General features: G+C 41.8%; 1 protein-coding gene across 8 annotated transcripts in view; it reads left to right on the forward strand.

Moving 5' to 3' along the window:
* The first annotated feature begins 1971 nt into the window (after positions 1-1971).
* The window catches only part of PITPNM2 (phosphatidylinositol transfer protein membrane associated 2), a 352986-nt gene continuing 331516 nt past the window's right edge, over positions 1972-23441 (forward strand). For all 8 annotated transcript variants that reach the window (XM_075834044.1, XM_075834086.1, XM_075834087.1 and 5 more), the window contains exon 1: positions 1972-2310. The gene's annotated coding sequence lies outside the window, so the exon portion shown is untranslated. The remainder of the gene's footprint in view (positions 2311-23441) is intronic.

The raw sequence follows: 23441 nt of genomic DNA on the forward strand, positions 1-23441 counted from the left end.
TCTATGTATCCCCAGTGGACGCTATGAAATGCCTTCTCCGCATCCAGGGAAAGAAGCAGAGAAGGCGTTCAAGAGGCCCCCACGATTTTAATAATGTCTAGGAAACGTTTTGTTCCATCAGATGTTTGGCGGGCTTTTATGAAACCCACTTGATCATTCTTGACTAGGTGGGGTAATCTATTAACCAGACGTGTAGCTACAATTTTAGCATATAGTTTCAAATCGGTGTTAAGGAGTGATACGGGACGGAAATTTGCTGGAGTATCTGGGGTTTTGCCTGGTTTGGGGAGGGTAATAATCAGAACATGAAGCATTTCGATAGGGCATTTACCTGTGTGAGTAATTTGTTGAAATGTTTTGAGTAAATAGGGAGCTAATAGGCCTCTGAAAGATTTGTAATACTCATTTGTGGGACCATCTGGTCCCGGTGATTTGTTTAGTTGCAGAGCTGCTATATATATATATATATATATAAGTCCAAATACAATGTCAGCCGCACAGCCTGTGAATCATGGATGGGTGCCGACCTGCCCAGGTCAGGGCTAACAGACCTGCTGTAGTAGAATCCAAAAATCAGGCAGCACTCCAAGGTATAAGCAAAGTAGAAAAAGGTGCTTTATTGGTCCATATACACACACGAGTCACTTGAGGAAGGCTCCTGTGCTGAGCTGAAACGTCGTGTGTATATGGACCAATAAAGCACCTTTTTCTACTTTGCTTATACCTTGGAGTGCTGCCTGATTTTTGGATTATATATATATATAAATAAATATACGGCGAAGGCCGGGGAAGGAAATATGGAGTGGGCTCACGGGCTGGCACTTCAGTACATTGTTTAACCCCTTAGATGCCACAGTCAATATCGACTGCGGAATCTAAGCCATTAGAATGAGGGGGCGGCCCTTTCTGACGTCTCATCGGCGTATCGTCGCATCCGTAAATGTCTGAACTATTACAATATAACATTATGTAACCCGCATGGTGAACAAAGTAAATTAAAAAAAATGTAAGCGCCAGAATCTCAGTTTTATGGTCCCCTCATCTCCCACACAAAATAGAATAAAAGGTGATAAAAAAAGTCTTATGTACCCCAAAATGGTGTCAATAGAGACTACCACTCAATTGACTGAAAAATAAAAAAAATGATGGCTCTCCGAATATGGCGGCACAAAACAAATTAAATCTTTAACAATTAGTTTTTTTCTTGTAAAAGTAGTAAAACATAAAAAAAAATATAAATTTGGTATCATCGTATTACCGCACGGTGAACGCTGTGAAAAACGAACCCCAAAAAAAAGAAAGGAGGAATCGCTTATTTTTTTCCCATTCCCCCACACAAAGAATTTTTTTCCAGTTTCCCACTACATTATATGGTACAATAAATGGTGCCATGAAAAACTACAACTTGTCCCGTAAAAAACAAGCCCGGGAACAAGGCGGGAAGGGATTAAAATCTGTAAAAACCTAAGTGTTTATTTGCATTGTTTCAGTAGCGGTTATTACAAAATGGTGTGGTTCTGCTGCGTTTATGAAAATAGGAGCAAAAATGGTGACAGAAACGCTTGATATAAACATCCTACTACTTCTCACATCTGATAATTTGCTACAATTCTCTCCAGCCTGGGCAATCCTCTACATTGCAGCACACGTCTTTGCTGTCCTGATAGTTTGATGCACTGTATCTTTATCTCACAGACAGTTGCCTATACTAGATACAATTGAAGTAAACTTTCCTCTGGATAAAAACGAGAATATACCAAGGATTAGGTATTATTTGCATAAAACCAGAAAATTCCAAATGTATTTATTTTTTGTATTAGCATAAATTGCGACTCCGTGTATTGCCAATAGGGGACGCGCGCCGAGAAATAATCTGTGTAATGCCCGGCCTTAGCCAGCAGATGGCTCTGTAACCCAACTATGCTCCGTGTGCTGAGCACCCCTCCCCAGCCTCACTGAGGGAATGTGATGCAGCCTCCGTGTCAGCACAGTGGGCCAGGCTTTCTATTCATACCGAAGCTGTCAAACCAGTCCCCCGTGTCCGAATAAACCGCGCTACCTCTCTCAAAACACGGCAGCGGGGGTTCGGTAAACCGAGCACTGTCATTGCCTTGCAATGAGAGCCTGCCCCGGCAGGAAGGAGCGTACAATACTGGAGGCCGGTTGTGTGTAGCCGGTGCTGCGGGATGGGGTGCACGGATTTCCCGGGGGTGTTCACGCTGTGTGTACACTGAGAGACCGGCACTGTGTAGGCCTGTGTGTGGCTGGATACAACGGGCGAGAAGGGCGCCCACTGCTAGACACCCTGAGGTAGGTGCATCCCTGCTATTCACAATGCGCCTCCGTGCAGGCAGCCTCCCCCGTGTACAGCTCATCACTAGCCTGTGCTGCTACATTCTCATTACATCCTATGTGTAAACATGATGCAGCATGGGGTGCTGGGCTGGCATCACATCCAGTGCCCGTCTGCCATTTATGTGCCATTGTCTAAGCTGGTCATAAAGATGGGCATCACAGACCTGTGAACCATTCAGAGCCACATACATCTCTGATAGCCGGGGATCTGTGATATAAGGATGTCATTATATAGGCTTCTCTGTGTATTAGAAAGCCTCAATATGCTCCAATGCATTAGTCATTGATATGTGTGTATGTGTATATATGTGTGTGTGTGTGTGTGTGTGTATATATATATATATATATATGTATGTGCCTGTGTGTATGTATGTGTGTGTGTATATATATATATATATATATATATATATATATATATACACACACACACCCTTCACCGCATAGATCCATGGTGCTAGCCAATCCTGTAATGTGATTAAGTCTTTACGTAGTATGTAATCCACATTACTGCTCAGGATTTCTGCTATTAGATTGAGGAACACACAGTTCTCTTATATAACATGATTCCGAGACCTTTAGAAAACCAATAGCATATTGTATTATGTTGTTTTTCTGCCATATTGCCCATTTTTATATTCCGCCCAGGATTTTTATGTTATATAAGTGACATTTCCATCCTGCAGCCCTGGATTAATAATCCATCGTTCCTGCATGTAATCTAATGGTAGTTCACAACACAGATATTTATTACTAGATGGCGTTGCCAGGCGGTAAGTTGCTAAACTCTCCGCTTTTCAGTGGTTTAGTTTTCCTTTTATGGCTTTGACATGTTCATTAATGAACACACAAATGGAAATAAATGAGAGCCTGAGGGAATAATGACCTGAATTCCCCGTCCTCCGTGCTATAAACAGAATGTCGGGCGGCTTTTCCTCCTGGAATTCTCTATGGATATGTGGCTCCTATGACGTCTATAGAGCATCAGGTTTAATGGCTGCTTAGACTGTGTTTTGGCGTTTTTCCTGCCAAGTTTTGTGGTTGGCATGAAATCTTTTAGCAGGTTGAATTGTCAATAAAAATAATCAGATTTCAGTAGTTTAGTATGAAATATATAACAGTGCTACTGGTGATTAAAGGGTTATCCAGTCATGAGAAATCGATGGCCTTTCCTCAGGATAGGCCATCAATAGCTGATCGGTGGGGGTCCGACTACCAGCACCCCCGCCGATCAGCTGTTTTGAAGGGGCCGCGGCGCTCCTACGAGTATGTTCACACGCACTGTTTTTAGACGTAATTCGGGCGTTTTACACCTCGAATTACGCCTGAAAAAACGGCTCCATTACGCCTACAAACATCTGCCCATTGCTTTCAATGGATTTTACGGTTTTCTGTTGCCATGAGGTGTCATTTTACGCGTCGCTGTCAAAATACGGTGCGTAAAAAGACGCCCACGAAAAAGTGCATGTCCCTTCTTGGGACTTTTTGGAGCCATTTTTCATTGACTCCATTGAAAAACAGCTCCAATAACGTCCATAAAATACGCAGCGAAAAACGCGAGTTGCTACAAAAACGTCTGAAAATCAGGAGCTGTTTTCGCCTGGAAACGGCTCCGTATTTTCAGACGTTTCTGGTCACTGCGTGTGAACATACCCCTAGGTGTTATTGGGAGATACCTGATATAAGGTGCTTGAGGCCTGATCGGACCTCCAGGTAGGAGCTTATGTATGTTCTCATTTTACCAGCCGGCTAGGGAGCAACTGCTGTAGTAGTGGTGATGTCTATGTGTGTGGTAAAAAAAAATGACTGAGCTCTTTTTAATTATTATTATTATTATTATTATTTTCGGCTTGGATGAATTCTGTTTTTCACTGTGGTCGTTGATAAGTGCAGACTTTTCCTTTGGGGTTCTCAGAAGTTTCTAAACCACTGATCTAATGATCTGGACGCAGCAGAATTGTTGATAGATGTTTGGTCTCCTTCCATAAACTATTATTGCAGTGTTGAGGGTCATAAGGATGTAACTACGTTTATCCAGTGGAAAGCAACATTCTCATGGGAGATATTACAGGGATTATCCTGGACTTTTCATAATTGGCAGGGGATGGTATTACATGCCCTCCTGAAGTGCCCTCTGCGCCAGGGTGAGAGTCCTGTTTGCGCCGCTTCAGTCCAATAAGTTCCTACAGCAGTCACGTGCTGTACATCGGTCAAGTGCCGCTGCAGTTAATGGCTGGCCTCCGCGGTCATATTCATAGCAACGTCACCACTGAGGCCAGTAATTGAGGTCAGCGGCACAGGACCACTGTAGGAGCTCGGTGGAGAATGGAACCTCAGCACTACTGCGGGGGGCACTTCAGGGGGGTGAGTGTGTTGCAAATAGTAAATAGAGTTCCGTATTTCTTGTTTTCAAATTTTTTTTTTATTGTATCTAATAAATATGTTCTGCATCTCTCAACAAATGTGCACTTATCTATGACTTCTATAAAAAAAAAATATCTAAGCGCGCAGTCACACGCAGCAGATTTTGTTGCAGAAATCTCCGCAACTGAAAATCCGTTCCTTTCCCCTGAATGGAACTTGTAGAAATCCATGCACCTGCTGCATAAACAACCACATTCAGATGAATGCAACTTATATTTAATGGCAGAAATTTTTTGCAACAAAACCTGCAGCGTGTGAAGCCGGCCTTAGGGCTTGTCAACACGCTGCGGAATCTTTCGGCCAGAATTTAGGACGGCAAAAACGCAGCAGAATACAGTAGTGGATTTAACAGTTCTCATCCACACGCTGCGTAAAAATTCTGAGCAGAAATTGACCCGCGGTGCGGAAATTCCGGACCGCAGCATGTCAACTCCTGCTACGGAAAGTGGGCAGAATTGCTGTTTTTCAGGAGATGTCTCCATCTCCTAACATTGTGAAACACGCTGCAAAATACGCACCATTTTCTGCCGTAAAATGGTGCGTTTTTACTGGAGCGGCATGTCTGCGTTTTTACTGGAGCGGCATGTCTGCGTTTTTCAACGGAATTGCTGCAGCAATTCTGTCGTGTGTGGACAACCCCTTAATGTAGATTTACAAATTTTAGTTGTCTAAAACTGTGTCATTGCAACATGTCAGAAGATAATGTAACACCCAACGATTCCAAAACAAAGGGACTTTAAGGCTACATGTACACGTTGCGTAATTTGCGGAAAATCCGCACCAAAACCGCAGGTGCGTTTGTTGTTATGCGTTTTAAGGTGCGGTTTTTAAACTTTGCGGAAATAGGTTCGGTTTTATGCTGCGTGTTTTGGTGCGTTTTTCTTTAGAATTGGTCAGACACAATTCGCAAGCGAAAACGCAGGATAAATTGACATACCGCAGATTTTAAAATACGCACCGCAGGTCAGTTTATGCGCAGATAAAATCTGTACCGTGCAGATGAGATTTCTTGAAATCTCATTTACTTTGCTGGTACTGTATTGTGCTGCAGATTTGCCGCATGAAAATACGCATGGCAAATCTGCACGTAACACGCAATGTGTGCATTCTGCCTAAGGCTGAATGCACACGTTGCGTATTACTTGCAGATTTGCTGATTTCAATGGTAATGCTTCCGTTGCAATTGGTTTCTGTTTGTTTCCGTTCCGTAAGGTTTCCGTTTTTTAGCAGAAACAACAGAGTAGTCGACTGCGCTATTGTTTCTGCTAAAAAAAAAAAATACTCCGCCTCTTTGTGATACTTGAAAGTTTGGAGTTATGGTTGTATCTACTGCAATGGTGACCGCAGTGGTTGAAAGGGAAAACTGCTTTTATCTACTCCTTATGAGTGTGTATATATGTACAATCCAAGGGCGAGATCTTGTGCTCGATTTCATAATATATCTAGAGAAAAGGACACACGACATCACATGCAGCGCCACCACAGGGAAAATTTAGCATTACAGAGTGCCTATCCGTATCAATAAGTTGTCTGTGTAATGCAGGACAGGACCAGTCCACCAGAGTGAGACTCTCTTTGTAACAACTCTCCACTCCGGTCCAGCGATGAGCATCCTGTACGGTGGACCCCCCTCCATTTACTAGAGACTTCCCTATAGGGTAAATAAAAAAAGTGTTTTCTAAACTAGGCTACCCCTTCACGACATTTGTCGTAACTGAAAGGGGGAGTATGGAGCGGTCTCACGGGCTAAGCCCGTTCCATACTCAACAGGTGTCGGCTCTAACATACAGCGGACACTTTACTGTATTTACAGTCCTGGACATTTATCCACTTAGGTGCCGCGGTCAAAAGCAACCTCGCCATCTAGGCAGTTAGAGTGGGGACTGGCACCACCCACGTCAGGCTCATAAAAACGCAAACGCGCACCGTACATGGATGTCACATGGCACTGCAACGCAAGAAAAATGCTGCATTTTTTTACGCGCGCAAAAGTGACACGCTCGTGTGAATGTAGCCTCAGGTTAAAGAAGTTTTTCCACCATTATCTTAGACCCCAGTGGGGCCCGACTACTGGGATGCGAATGAGTCGCAGCGCTATTTAAATAAGGCTTCTTCACAATTTTTCCCTGCAACCATTTTTTTCATATTGTCCCAATGGATCTAACATACTTTACAATGGGAGCACGGTCCGCAAATAAGGATGACTGTCCGTGGCCGACCGTGCCCGCAATCACGGACCGTGAATTACGTACACCATTGTAGGTCAAAGGCGCTGTTGGGTGCTGGCGGTATCGGCAAACAGTGGCTGTGGGACAGTGGTTTCAGTTATAAACAGAAGCCACAATGCAAGTATGAAAAGAAGATCTTACTGAATGTATGTAGGGGACAGAGGAATGGATTAGGATTGCAGGACCAGACTACTCAGTTATGTTGTCTGTTAGCATGGAGACACATACGGTGCTGTGAAAAAGCATTTCCAATTTCTTCTATTTTTGTATATTTATAAGAGAGAGAGAAATATTAATTGTTTAACTGAAAAAAAAAAAAAAAAACAATTTCTAGCGACACATTCCCTTTTAACAATAATTTTTTTTCCTTGTAAAACTAGAAATACATTAGAAAAAACTATATAAATTTGATATCACCGGAACGGTATTGACCCGCAGAATACAGTTAACATGCAGTTTTTACCGCATGGTAAACGCTGTAAAAACAAACCCCCCCCCCCCCCCCAAAATATTGAGGAATTGGTATTTTTTTTCCTATTCCACCCCACAAATATTTTCCACTACATTCTATGGTACAATAAATGGTGCCCTGAAAATCTACAACTCGTCCCGCAAAAAACAAGCCCTCATTGATGGAAAAATAAAAAACTTACGGCTTTTGGAAGGTGGGGAGTGAAAATCAGAAAAATGGCTGCAGCGTTAAAGGTGCTGGGCAGTAGACCTTTCACCCTGATAGCGAGGGAAGCAATTGTTTAGTTAGGCTGGACAGCCATGGTCTATATTACACTGTGTTGTAAAACTGCTTTGCCATGTCTGAAGATAATAAAGCTGGTTGCAGCCAGTTGTCAACCTTAACCACTGGGTAGGAGTGAGATTTTCTAGTGTGCCAACCATCTTACCCCAAAGATAGCAATTCCCTGAGCTATTTTGTCCCCACGTGGTCACACTATATATAGGGTAAAATCACTGAAAGAGGGCATACTTCGGGCGGATTTACATGAACGTGTAATACGTCCGAGCAACGCGCGTGATTTTCACGTGCGTCGCACGGGCCTATGGGGCCGTGCAGATAGTCTGTGATTTTCACGCAGCGTGTGTCCGCTGCCTGAAACGCACGACATGTCCTATATTTCTGCGCTGTTCGCGCATCATGCACCCATTGAAGTCAATGGGTGCGTGAAAATCACGCGCACCACACGGAAGCACTTCCGTGGGACGCGCGTGATTCGCGCAACAGCAGTAAGAAGTATGATTGAAAACAGAAAAGAACCACGTGCTTTACTGTCTACAAACATCCAAGCAGTGTCATAATGATGGCGGCTGCGCAAAAATCACGCAGCCGCCCATCATATGGTGATGACACACGGAGCTGTTAAGTGCCTTTTGCACGCCGCGTTTTTTGTGCACGCAAAACGCACACGCTCGTGTAAATCCGGCCTTACTGATACGAGGGCAGGCTCTAGTTCCTTCACTTGAGTGTTTGTGTAGGACTTGGCAAGGCACCTGGGGTTTGCGGTCCACATGACTGTAGTGGTGGCCCATACAATCTTTTTGCCTTGCTCTCCTGTTTGTTTATTTTGTACATATATGTGACTCTAATAAAATTTGGAATGTATTTTTTTTAATACACCGTTGTGGGCATTATTTTCATCTGTTTCGCTCAATTGTATTTGGAGGCGCCCTGGTTTATTATATGTGAGGATACTTTTGTAGGTTTTACATATCATTACTTCCAGACCTGTTGAAACTAAACATAACTTAAAGAGGCTCTGTCACCAGATTTTGCAACCCCTATCTGCTATTGCAGCAGATCGGCGCTGCAATGGAGATAAGAGTAACGTTTTTATTTTTAAAAAACGAGCATTTTTGGCCAAGTTATGACCATTTTTGTAGTTATGCAAATGAGGCTTGCAAAAGTCCAAGTGGGTGTGTATTATGTGCGTACATCGGGGCGTTTTTAATACTTTTACTAGCTGGGCGTTCTGACGAGAAGTATCATCCACTTCTCTTCACAACGCCCAGCTTCTGGCAGTGCAGACACAGCCGTGTTCTCGAGAGATCACGCTGTGACGTCACTCACAGGTCCTGCATCGTGTCAGACGAGCGAGGACACATCGGCACCAGAGGCTACAGATGATTCTGCAGCAGCATCGGCGTTTGCAGGTAAGTCGATGTAGCTACTTACCTGCAAACGCTGATGCTCGTCAGAACACCCAGCTAGTAAAAGTAGTAAAAACGCCCCGATGTACGCACATAATACACGCCCACTTGGACTTTTGCAAGCCTCATTTGCATAACTACAAAAATGGTCATAACTTGGCCAAAAATGCTCGTTTTTTAAAAATAAAAACGTTACTGTAATCTACATTGCAGTGCCGATCTGCTGCAATAGCAGATAGGGGTTGCAAAATCTGGTGACAGAGCCTCTTTAAATAGAACCTGTCTGGCAATGTGAAGCCAGCTAGAAGGTCACAAAAAGCAGCACATGTCATCTGTTGAATGCAGCAAAGGCCTGTATCCCGGCCTGTATCCCGGCCTGTTGGAGATCTTCTGAACTTCGGAGGATGGAGGAATTGCTTCATTCATCGCCTGACCGTGCAGTTCAATTTCACAAAACCTGTTTTTACTGGTTCTCTTTCTGCAAATCTGACAGCTGTCAGAGGCTTCTGGGTGCGTCTGCTCGAGGTAGATCTGAGGATGCTTAGGATCTTGCTGGTTTGGTGCGCTGTGGGGGTGGGGGGTGGGAGGTGAGTCTTCCCCCCCCCCCCCCCTTTTTTTTTTTTTTTTTCCATTCTCCTTCTGTCCGCTCTTTTCTTCTCTGGACCGGTTGGTTACCTACCGTTAATGTAGCTACATGTCATGTGAATGTGTGCCAATAGGTGTATGTTCATATTTATCTCTCTCAATTTCCAATGTGCGTTTATGGTATTCACGCAACATGGTTATATTGGAATGACTGCACTATACTGTTGTAACAATACTTTGTGTGATCTGACATGAGAGGAATATATTGTACCCCTATCCCCAATTATTTCTTTTGTATCCCTAATTTTTCTATGTTTGAAAATTGAATAAAAACTTTAAATACATTAAAAAAAAAAGCAGCACATGTCACGTTCTAAAGAGATTCAAATACAGATGTGAAACAGTCATTGAACTCAACCAGTCTGGAAAGGGTTACAAAGCCATTGCTAAGGCTCTGGGACCCCAGCGAACCACAGTCAGAGCCATTATCCACACACAGAAAATATTTGGAACAGTGGTGAACCTTCCCAAATGTGTCCGCTTACCAAAATTTCATAAAGAGCGCATGGACAACTCATCCAGGAGGTCACAACAGAACCGAGACCAACATGTAAAGAACTGTAGACCTTACTTGTTTGTATGAAGGTGTTCGATGTATTGGCATGATCGATTGCACCCATGGGAGAGTTGCAAGGCGCAAACCACTAGTGACCAAAAAACACAAAGGCTTGTCTTCCATTTTTTTTTCCAAAAGACATCTACATGACCCCGAAGTCTTTTGGAATAATCGGTAGACTAATGAGTCAAAGGCAGAACTTTTTGGAAGACTTGTGTCTTGTTACATGTGGCGTAAGGCTACCACTGCATTAGACCATAAGAACATCATAGCAACAGGCAAACATGGAAATGGTGGGGGGTAGTATTGTGCCAGTCTGGGGCTGCTTTGCTTCTGCAGTACCTGGATGACTTGTCATAATTTTTGGAACCATGAATTCTGCTCTTTATCAGGAAATCCTGAAGAAGAATGTTCGAGAACCCTCCAATGTAGCCGAATTAAAACAATTCTGCAAAGAAGAGTGGGCCAAAATTCCTCCACAGCGATGTAAAAGACTCCTCTTAAATTTTTGCAAACGTTTGATTGTATTTGTTACTGCCAGGGATGGCACAACCAGTTAGAAGATTTAGGGGGACAATTACATTTTTACATGGGTGATATAGGTTTTTAAATAAATCTTTATTCTCAAAAAACGGAATGATCATTTTAAAAGCTGCATTTTACGTTTACTCGTGTTGTCTTTATCTTATGTTAAAATTAGTTGGATGATCTGAAACATTTTAAATGACAAATTGGCAAAAATAGCCGAATTGTGGTGAGGGGCAAATACTTTTTCTCCGCACTTTACGTCTGGCATTTCATAAGCGAGTCTTATTCTGAAACCCACAAACTTGTGCTGTCTGTGCGCCACAAAGGGAAATTGACGCCAGTTTCTGGAATAAATTGTAGTAAATTTGTCAGCCAGTGGGACGACAGACAACTTGCATTAAAGAGGCTCTGTCACCAGATTATAAGTGCCCTGTCTCCTACATAATCTGATCGGCGCTGTAATGTAGAGAACAGTGGTTTTTATTTTGAAAAACGATCATTTTTGACCAAGTTATGAGCAATTTTAGATTTATGCTAATGACTTTCTTAATAGACAACTGGGCGTGTTTTTACTTTAATGCTGATTGGTTACGCCCAGTTGGTAAGACGTAAAAACACGCCCAGTTGTCTATTAAGAAAGTCATTAGCATAAATCTAAAATTGCTCATAACTTGGTCAAAAAAGATCGTTTTTCAAAATAAAAACCACTTATCTACATTACAGCCCCGATCACATTATGTAGGCGATAGGGCACTTCTAATCTGGTGACAGAGCCTGTTAAATCCCCCCCCCCCCCATCAATTTTACTTATAGATTCTTCTTCAATTGAATTCCTCTACATTTTTGATGTTTACTATCATGTTAATCCATCGAACACCTTCACACACACAAAAATTATTGCATGGTGAAATTATTTTAATATAGCATTATATGGCTTTTAAGATGCCATAATACAAAACATTTTAGATGGGCTAGGCCCAGTTCACACACACTTTTTTTGATTCGGAAACCGTGTCGGAATCGGTGACAAAAAACGGGCGAAACAGACTCATATTGATTCCAATGGGAGGCGGAGGTGTTTTTCTTCCCACAACGTTTTTTAGCCACTCGCAGTAAAAAAAAAAAAAGCGCCATGCTCTTTCTTGCTGCAGTCCTGCCTCTGACCTCACATTGAAAGCGTTTTTCGCTGCGTTTTTTGCGCTCAATAGACACAGGCCAAAATCGCGGCAAGAATTTGCAGGCAGGTCAAAATTCCTGAAGGAATTTCGAGGCATATTTTTCTGCCTGCAAAAAAACTCTATACAGGGCCTTAGAGAAGAATAGAATTACATTTTAAGTGCAAAAATACTCCAGAAAGACCGTGACAAATGAAACTAAAGCAGTTACATCCATCGGTTAAACTTTCTCAGTCTTCTACTCTTGCAATAGTCCAGATTATGCTGTACTAGGGTATAACTAAGGATTTATTGAATTTGACTACACACTAAACACAGAGATTTATTTTGTAATATCTGATTCTGCCAGATAATAATTTCAAGCAATTGTTTTATATAGCGTTTTATCGATTTTATTCTGCCAAATTTGTTTTCCAGTGAAAATATCATTGGTAGTTGAGTTAGGCCTCATGCACATGACCGTATTTTTGCGGCCGCAATTTATCCGCATTTTTGGGGATGAATTCCAGAACCATTCTTTTATATGGTCCCATGCACGTGACAGTGATTTACACAGGTCGATGCGGGGCTACGAATCCGGACCGCAAAGACTCAGGACAAGTAATTTTACGGTTCGGATTTGCGGATTCACCAATACAGGTGAATTGTTGTGGATCCGTGAGTCCGGATGACACACGGAAAACAAGGGTATTTATTCGGTCCAACGGACCCGTGATTTTGTGGACCGCAAAACCAATATGGTCATGTGCATGAGCCTTTATATTGTAGTCACATGTTGCAGTAATAGCAGAACATTTTTCCTAATTTTTTTTTAAAATTGTAGCCAAATCCTCACTATGCCTAAAACCTGTTAATACACCCAGGTGTCTGCATAATATTACAACCCTCCCACTGGCAGTACAACTCTATAGTAATGTTATTTGTTCCCAATATCCAAATTGTTAACAATGTAATAAATGTATATTTAGTCTAAAGTTTTACAGCATAAATTAATCAATAGACATAAGTGTCATTTTGCCATTTCTTTCCACAATAAACCCTGGATAATGTTGCATTAAGAGGATTTTTGCAATTATTCATGCTAGTATTTACTCAGCCAAGACTACTCTGGCAAACATTTTTCACAACGCGATTCGCAAATATATCTGGGCAATTTGGCTAGTAGCTGCATACACTGGAAGCTACTGCAATATACGTTGTGAAACAGGACTTATCGGTCTAAGTTCAGGAAACCATACTTTAGTGTTTAGCAATACGACATACCCAACCATTTAAAGTCTGCTGCTATTTAGGTTGCACAGCAGCATTACACTATTCTTAGGCTATATTCACACGACAGTGAAAAAAAATGTCCATTGAAAACTGATCAACTAGCCTGACCGCTGAACGTGATGGCAGCATAACTTAGTGCTCCTCACAAGCCGGCTTGGATCCTTCGAATTATCGAGGCACAACATCATAACGATGGTCAAAATTGGGAAAGACAAAACCAGAGATACCTCTGGCACCCCAGGATCGCAAAAGCAACAAGCGGACCTGGGAAAATTCCTTCAAAAGAAGGATTTACAATCCGGAGCAGCCAAGATGGTGCCGTATCCCGCTTCAGAGGATTCAGATACAGACCGCATGTGTGGAGCAATAGCGTACACTTCAGCCACGCAATCTGGCCTGATTACCAAGTCATTCTTAAAGAAATCTCTTCACCGAGCCAGAACACCGGTGATGAAGGAACTAACCGAATTCAGGTCAGATTTTAAGCTTATGGGGCACAGACTTAAACATCTAGAATCAGTAGTATCAGAGGCGGTGAACCACTCTGACTCAGTGGGGCATAAGTTACAGGCGCAAGAGTCGCAGCTAAACAAAGTTTTTACTCTGATTATATGGAAAATAGAATCCGCAGAAAGAATATTCGGCTGAAAGGTCTCCCTTGCCCTCTGTTGCGCGGCAAATTTTTACCTCACTCTTGGGTGAAGAGAGGGTCAGCAAGGTGGTGATTGAACGCATCCATAGAGCACTACGCCCCAAACCAAAACCTACTGATCCACCAAGAGATGTCATATGCAGACTCTTAAGTTACGTAGACACCGCGGCTATTCGATCAGCAAATAGAGAGCAACAGAGTCTGTTATTTGAAGAATCCTCTCTACAATTATACCAGGCTATAGCAGCGTCCACATTGGCAAAACGGCATATAATGCGACCGTTGCTCGCGAAACTACGAGATGTCAAACTACCTAAAACTTGTTTTTTGCCTTTCGGGTTGGCTATACTTAAAGAAGGAAGACGAATCCTGATCCATACACCAGATGATCTGGAGGAAATATAGGGACGTCTGGGAATTCCGCCGTTACATATACCATCATGGCTGCCAGCTCAAACAGACATTACTCTTCCAGACCTACCAAAGATGGAACCGTGGTCGGTGTATTCCAAGCAGAGATCTCCAAGAGGAAAGAAGTCGCGCGCAGCAACATCAGGAGATGTCACCACTTGAATTCTCTAGTACTGTACAGTGATCTGTATTTCATCATTCAGTAACTTTCTTTTACTGTAGTTCTGGATAACTGATATTGTCCTTACTGGTTGTACTGTTTTTTTTCCCCGTTTCATGTCCTGTTATATGAAAAATGGTTATGATTGTAAACCTGGAGGAACTCTCAGGCTTAATGGCGCAGGGTTGCTTGGTTGCGAGTTTTCTGAGCAAGATGAATGAGCCATATTTCTTGGTCTTCTGTGAGATTTAACAGAATGATTTGCTTATGCTATTATTGGCTATGTATGGCTCCTTGATCTTTAGAACTACTTACAGAACTTGACCAAAAGTGTTGGGTTTTCTTGCAACCAGGTCTACTCTTTTTATTTTGTAGTGCCTTTTATAGAAAGCTTCCATATAAATATTCTCTTATGGATCTGAGCTAGGCCCCGGCTCAGTAACTTACTCCTTCCCCCATGCAGCGGTGCGTTGGCATTAGATTTCAGATCTTCTTTTCTTTGATTAAACGATTCTGGTTGCCAACTAGGTCATCAATAAGCTGCAGCTCTGTATTGTTTATGTATTTCACATGTTTCTGTCGTTTCCTTTTCCCACCTTTTTTCTTTCTTTCCCCCATTATCCTATGTTTCTTCTTGTCACACAAGATACCTTTAGAAATGTGGCAAAGCAGCAAACTGTAATAAAATGGTGACCGTGAAGTTGGTAACGTATAATACTAATGGGCTGAACACCCCTCAGAAGTGGAATCCAGTACTAGCGTTGTTAAAAAAAAAAAAAGGAACGAGTGTCTATAGCTTTTTTACATGAGTCTCACTTTTAAGGTTGATAGAGTACCAAAATTACCTACTAATTTCTTTTCTTCCTGGTTCCATAGCTGCAGCTCGGGCTTTGCTTCGCGAGGAGTTTGCATTGCACTTCACAAGGACTTACCATTTATTTGGTCAGCTAGCCATGACTCGAGGGATGGCAGAGCTTTATTTATAAAAGGTAAAATGGGAACATTACCATGTACACTAACGAATTTATATGTACCTAACACATCTCAAGTCTCATGGCTACTTCATATTTTAGAACTACGTGCTTTTGCTGAAGGGCCAATTATTTTAGGAGGTGATCTGAATCTAACGCTTAACCTAGAGATCGATTCCTCTACACAGAAATCTACTCTACCAAAAGCAGGCCGTAGAAAATTATTGTGTAAATTGCAAGAACTTAATTTGCTGGATACCTGGAGAATATTACATCCTCTGACATCCGACTATACATTTTATTCTCATCCTCATGGATCGCATCAGAGACTGGATTATCTGCTCATACATGCTCATTTTGTACAAACCTTGCAGTCTGCTAGTATTGGCCAGATGACTATCAGATCATGCACCAGTGTTTACCACTTTAGTTGTGTCTGCTTTGCCTGCTAGAGAATGGACGTGGAGGTTGAATGAGACCCTTCTGGATCACCCAGAGCAGGTTAAGTCCTTGACGGACTCTTTACAATCGTATTTTGAGGTGAATGTCACAGAAGGGGTATCAGCAACTATAGTGTGGGAAGCCCATAAAACATATATTAGGGGTATCTTAATATCTTTAGGCACAAGGGTAAAGAAAGATAGAGAAAAGGAAATCTCGTCTTTACTCTGGCAAATTGCAGCCTTTGACAAATTGCATAAATGTTCTTCAAGTAAAGCCTTACAGACGGAGTTAACCATTCTTAGAACTCCGTTAAAAGATTCATTGTATAAAAAGGGTGCAGCGAATCTAATGTACTATCGTCAGAAGCTCTATGCACATGGTGATAAAGGCAGAAAACTAATATCGGCACTTATTAAAAAGAGAAAAGAAAAATCTTTTATTAATACTATCCGAAATTCAGCTGGTACTAAATGCACGAATACCACGGATATTGCAGAAGCTTTTAGTGAATACTATTCGGGCTTGTACAATATTCCACTGCCCCCACAAACTTCGAGTCGTTTAAGACCAAAGAAAATTCAGGATTTTTTAGACCCATTAGTACTTCCGATACTTTCTGACGACGAGGCTGGGGGTGCCATGAAACCAATTACACTTAAAGAAGTGTCCAACATCTTGAGATCCTTCCCCTCAGGGAAGAGCCTGGGTCCGGACGGACTAACTATTAAGTATTTTAGGAAATTTAAAGACATCTTGTTACCTCATTTGGTTAATGCATTTAATCAACTACTCCAGGGCAAAGACTTCACAGCACAATCCCTAGAAGCCTATATTACCATACTGCCTAAGGATGGTAAGGACCCTATCTTATGTTCAAGTTACCGGCCTATATCGCTCTTAAACTTAGATCTGAAAATTTAGGCTAAACGGCTTTCAACTCGAATGAATAAATATTTGGCTAATCTTGTCCACCCGGACCAACAGGGATTCGTGCCAGGGAGGGAGGGGAGACATAATTCCATTCGCCTGATGAATTCCATTCAGAAAGCAAATGACTCTAAAATACCTATGGTTCTTGTGAGTACGGACGCAGAAAGGCTTTTGATAGGGTGGCATGGGATTTCATGGCATCCACTCTAACTAAATTTAAATTTCCAGACCGTTTTATAAAAGCAATCTTCACGTTGTATAGCAGACCCTCAGCTAGGATCAGGGTGAACGGGGTTCTGTCTCCCTCCTCTTGGTAATGGCACCAGGCAGGGATGTCCCCTCTCACCTACTCTGTTCATATTGACATTAGAAACCCTTTTGCAGATGATGAGACAGGATGAGCGCATTAGGGGTATATCTGTAAACTCACAACCACATTTGGTACACACCTTTGCTGATGATCTGTTACTTACCATTACAAACCCAGTATATGCTCTTCCGTTTATTTTAGATATTTTTTGCAAATATGGCCCTATTTCTAATTTTAAAGTAAATTATACTAAGTCTGAAATCCTTAATATATCCCTACCGCTGAAACAAGCGAAAGAACTAGAAGCTAATTCAGAATTTTCATGGCCTTCCCATTACGTAAAATATCTCGGTATTCAATTACCTAAAGATCTATGCTCCTTATATGCTTTAAACTACATACCTCTCCTAAAAAAGCTTAAGGGTTTACTAGCTTCTTATAATATCCCTTATATTTCATGGATAGGATGGAAAAATCTGCTTCAGACATACGTACTCCCAGTGCTCCTGTACACTATGACTATGGTTCCCATTTATTTGCCTAAATCTTTTTTCCAGAAAGTTCAGTCCCCTTTTTCCGTATTCTTGTGGAAGCAGAGAAGACCACGTATTTCGTACCGTCTCCTCATCGAGGGGAAAACGTTATGGAGGCCTTGGACTTCCTAGCATAGAGAGTTATTATAAAGCTTTTCACTTAAGGAGATGGTTAGATATGGCCTCCGTTGTGGGGGATCCAGTGGGGTTTGATCAGTCATCCTTACACTCTGTGGAAATTTTTTATGCTCAACTATGAGTGCCAACGGAACAGGACATCGGGTCTAAATCCCATCCACTATTAAAAGGAACTCTAGCTGTATGGGCAAAGTGTGGTTTAACAAATAAAGTGGTTCCTCAACCGTCACCCTTGACACCGGTGGCGGCTTTGCCGAAACTATTATCATTTACAATTAACTCTGGTTCAGATCTCTGGAAAAGTTTTTCTAGTGTACGGATTGCGGAATTTATGTCAGGGAACAGGATACCTACAGCGGGAGAGATCCAGTCTCTGATGCCATCCTCTGCCCGGACGCTTAATTTTCTTCAATTGCACAATATACAAGTAGCTTGCTCACAATTTTTAGCAAAACACATGATAAATAGAGAATTTACATGGTTTGAAAAATATCTGGCTACACATAAGTTTGATGAAACACAAACTTTCGAGTATTTACGCCCAACTTTTGGCACCTGACATGACGGATCTGCCATCCTTTGTGTCTACGTGGGAGTTGGAGTTCGGGCTGCAGCTGTCTGAGCAGGAGAGAAACTTTATCTTGGCTCATTCTCATGGATTTTCAAGGTGGGTAAAATTGCAGGAAAATCATTATAAGTTGCTTACTAGATGGTATAAAACTCCAGTAGCTCTTTACCGAATGGGATTAGCGGACTCTGATCTCTGTTGGAGATGTAAGTCTCAAGGAGGCTCTTTTTCTCACATTTGGTGGCATTGTTCACTGATATAAACTTTTTGGGCACAGATTGAAACTTATGTCAATTCAGTTTGTGGTACACACATCAAGTTGACCATAGCGATTATCGCTTTAGCGCTTCCTTCACCTGATATAGTCCTATCCAAGAAAAGTTTATACACACATTTACTGGCTGCGGCAAAAACATTAATACCTTTACACTGGTTACAAATAGCTCCTCCTACCGCGCGCAATGGATTGATAAAGTGAATCAAATATATCGCTTGGAAGAATTGACCGACAGCATAGATGGTACTTATGACTCGTTTATAAAGATGTGGTCTCCTTGGATACAACATAGAGATAATTTAATTAGAACTGCATCTTAGCTTGTCATGTCGTTCACTTACGTTACTAGGTATCTCCCATCCTCTTCCATGCTTCCCCCCTTCTGTCTTATTCTCTACCTCTCCTCTGTCTTTTACTCATGGTGTTATAAGTCATTGTTTGTATATTATTTAATTCTTTTTTTAGTTTAAATGTACGCTTTTCGGATAGCAACGTTCATTTGACATAGTTGTGTACTAAATTGAGGAAAGCAGTGATAGACCTATGCCTGGACAACCAGTGTACATCTCCTTTTTCAAAAATTGATTTTTGCTATTGTACTCTAGTCAGAAGGTATATTTATATATACAATGTTCTTGTCACTTTCACCAAAACATGTATTGTTGGTACATTGTCGTATGCCATTTTGTAATGCTATCTATTGTACTTTTTGTTAATAAAAACAGATTTGATTAATTTTGCATCAGTGTGTCTCTAACCTTTCATCCATTTCCAGTCCGTTTCCAGTCCGTCTGTCCGTTTTTAATGGCCGTTTGACATCCGTTTTGCATCAGTTTTTCATGGCCGTTAAAAAAACCTGATTTTAATTGGTCAGGCTTTTTTTTGTCCCAGCCCCCTGAAAGCACCCAAAGGAAGGTCACGAGTTCACCTAGACACTATTTACAGCCTCCCTGTGGATGATGCCACACACACCTCCCTGTGGATGATGCCACACACACCTCCCTGTGGATGATGCCACACACACCTCCCTGTGGATGATGCCACACACACCTCCCTGTGGATGATGCCACACACACCTCCCTGTGGATGATGCCACACACACCTCCCTGTGGATGATGCCACACACACCTCCCTGTGGATGATGCCACACACACCTCCCTGTGGATGATGCCACACACACCTCCCTGTGGATGATGCCACACACAGCTCCCTGTGGATGATGCCACACACAGCTCCCTGTGGATGATGCCACACACACCACCCTGTGGATGATGCCACACACACCTCCCTGTGGATGATGCCACACACACCTCCCTGTGGATGATGCCACACACACCTCCCTGTGGATGATGCCACACACACCTCCCTGTGGATGATGCCACACACACCTCCCTGTGGATGATGCCACACACACCTCCCTGTGGATGATGCCACACACACCTCCCTGTGGATGATGCCACACACACCTCCCTGTGGATGATGCCACACACACCTCCCTGTGGATGATGCCACACACACCTCCCTGTGGATGATGCCACACACACCTCCCTGTGGATGATGCCACACACACCTCCCTGTGGATGATGCCACACACACCTCCCTGTGGATGATGCCACACACACCTCCCTGTGGATGATGCCACACACACCTCCCTGTGGATGATGCCACACACACCTCCCTGTAGATGATGCCACACACACTCACCGATGCAGAGCTGTCTTCTACAGGTAAGGCCTCTCGTCTTCACGGAATCTGCGGCGACGCTATGACACTCACCAATGCAGCTCGTCTTCACGCGATCTGCGAAGGCGGCACAATGACGTCGTCTTCGCAGAATCCGTGAAAACGGGAGACCACACCCGAAGAGGTCGGCGCTGCATCAGTGAGTGTCATTGAGCCGCCGATAGCCAGCAAGGGAACTAGTAGTTCCCTTGCCAATTCCCATGTCACAGATCCGTTTTTAACGGTTGTTACATGTATTGACAGCCGTTAAAAACTGATCCATTGACTTATACGAGGGCCGTCATGTCCTATTTTTTTTACGCCCATTATTCACAGGCCGTTAAAAAAAAAAACGGCTGTGTGAATACACCCATAGAACATCATTGTTTTTAGAACGGCCGTTACACAGCCGTTTTTCACTGTTTTGTGAATAAGGCCTTAGAGAATTGTGGTATACTGGACAGATCTTTCTAGAAGATTTGACTCTTCTCATAAAGTGAGAACTGCAGCATGACTTAAAGGCCTCAAGCACACTTCGGTGAAATACTTTAGTGTGCTATCTGTTTTTTTTAACGGATAGCACACTGACCTATTAATTTCTATGGGGCCATGCACACTTCAGTTTTTTTAGCGGAACTGTGTGGCCGTTCCGCCAAAAATAGAACCGGTTCTATTCCTGAACGTTTTTTACTGATCAGTCTCGGCCATTCTATTCGTTGGTCCGTTAAAACAAGGGACTGCACACGGAAGCCATACGTGTGCGGTCTGTGTTTCACGGATCTGTGATTTGTGGCCATATATTTGGCAACGGATGTGTGCTTGAGGCCAAAGGCTAATTCCTCCACAAAAATTCCCCTTTATCAATTTAACAAACTTTTCTATCCACAGTACTACCTATTTTCTCTTTGAATCATTTATTGCTACAACAAACTTTCCCGGGGACCGATTGCGGGTTCTGCCGTCGGTTGTCATGGCAAAACCTTAGGCCATACACGGGTCTGCCATGCACGGAAGCCTATGAGGACCAGCCGGAGGCCGGTCCTCATAAGCTTCCTGTCCGTGTGACTCTCAGCATCACACTGACCGTTTATAATACATTACACTACTTAGCTGCTGTAATACATTACACTACCTATCAGAGCTGCAGGTCTTCAAGTAAAAAAAATGCTTTATAAAAGTGTAAAAATAAATTATAAGTTACAAAAACAAAAAAATATTTTTTCCTATAATAAGTCTTTTATTATAGGGAAAAAATGCAACCGTTAAAGTACACATATTTGGTATCACAGTGTTCATAACGACCCAAACTGTAAAACTATAATATTAATTTTCCCGCACGGTGAACACCGCAAAAAAAAAAAATCAATGCCAGAATCAATTTTTGGTCACCACCCCTAGAATAATAAGTGATCAAAAAGTTGCATGTACCCCAAAATAGTACCAATAAAAACTACAACCCGTCCTGCAAAAAAACAAGTCTTTACACACCTTTTTTTACTTTAAAAATAAAGTTATGGCTCTGAGAATATGGTGACACAAAAAATGTATTTTTTAGAAAAGTGATTTTTATTGTGCAAATGCCACAAAACATAAAAAAAACCTATATACATATGGTATCGCTGTAATCGTAACGACCCGCAGAATAAAGTAAAATGTTGTTTATAGCGCACGGTGAACACTTAAAAAAAAAAAAAAAGACAAAAAACATTGTCAGAATTATTTTTGTCACTGCGTGCTAAAAAATCTAATAAAAAGCGATCAAAAAAATCACATGTAACCTAAAATTGTACCAATGAAAACTACAGATTGCCCCGCAACAAATAAGCCCTCACACAGCTCCGGTGGTGAAAAAATAAAGACATTCTGGCTCTCAGAATATAGCGACAGAAATTGTGCAGAGCGTTCCAAAAGCAGATGAGATTGGGCACCGTTTATCAGTGTGACACTGGCCACATATCTATGAATTATTATTTATTTACCACATTATTATACCCTTTTATTATGCCATGATGTACTCTGCCCAGCTTACATATACCACCACATTATAAACTGAAATACCAGCAAAACTCCAAACCGTAGTACTACCAAGCAACGTCTGCGCTCCAAAAGCCAAATGGTGCTCCCTCGTTTCTGAGCCCTACAGCGTACCCAAACACCAGCTTACGTCCACATATGACATTTCATACCCGGGAGAACCCGCTCAACATTGTATGAGGTATTTGTCTTCAGTGGCACAAACTGGGCACAACTTATTGTGCATTAAAATGGCATATCAGTGGAAAATTTTAGTCTTCACTTTGTACCATCCGTTGCGCATTAACCCCTCCGCGCACCACAACTTAATAGCATGTCGTGGTGCGGGGGGTTATATATGGAAATGACAATATACTGCAGGACATTAGCTGTACATGATTGCAGTGCATTGTACAAGTCCCCTAGGAGGACTAAAAAAATGTGTAAAAAAATAAAATAAAATAAAAAAAAGTTAATTAAATTGTTATTCGTGAAAAAATTATATAATATATTTCAAGTCCAAAAACAACCCCCTTTTCCATTTTCCCTCTAAAGTAATGTAATAGATTAAAAAATAAACAAAATTGGTATCGCTGCATCCGTAAAAGTCAGAACTATTACAATATACCATTATTTAACTAGCACGGTGAACGCCGTAAAACAAAAAATGTAAAACTAGCAAAATGTAGTAAAAAGTGATCAAAAAGTTGTATGTACCAAAAAATTGTACCAATAAAAACTACAGCTCATCACGCAAAAAACAAGGCCTCACACCACTCAATCGACCAAAAAATAAAAAAATGTTATTGCTCTCGGAATGTGTTGAAACAAAACGTTTTTTGTTTTTTTTAACAAATAGTTTTTACTTTGTAAAAGTAGTTAAATATTTTTTAAAAAAACTTCTCTAAATTTGGTATTGCCTTAATCGTATTAAGTCTCAGAAAAAATTAAAGTTGTCGTTTTTACCGCACG

This window comes from Rhinoderma darwinii, chromosome 1, assembly GCF_050947455.1.
Source record: "Rhinoderma darwinii isolate aRhiDar2 chromosome 1, aRhiDar2.hap1, whole genome shotgun sequence".
Lineage (NCBI taxonomy): Eukaryota > Metazoa > Chordata > Amphibia > Anura > Rhinodermatidae > Rhinoderma > Rhinoderma darwinii.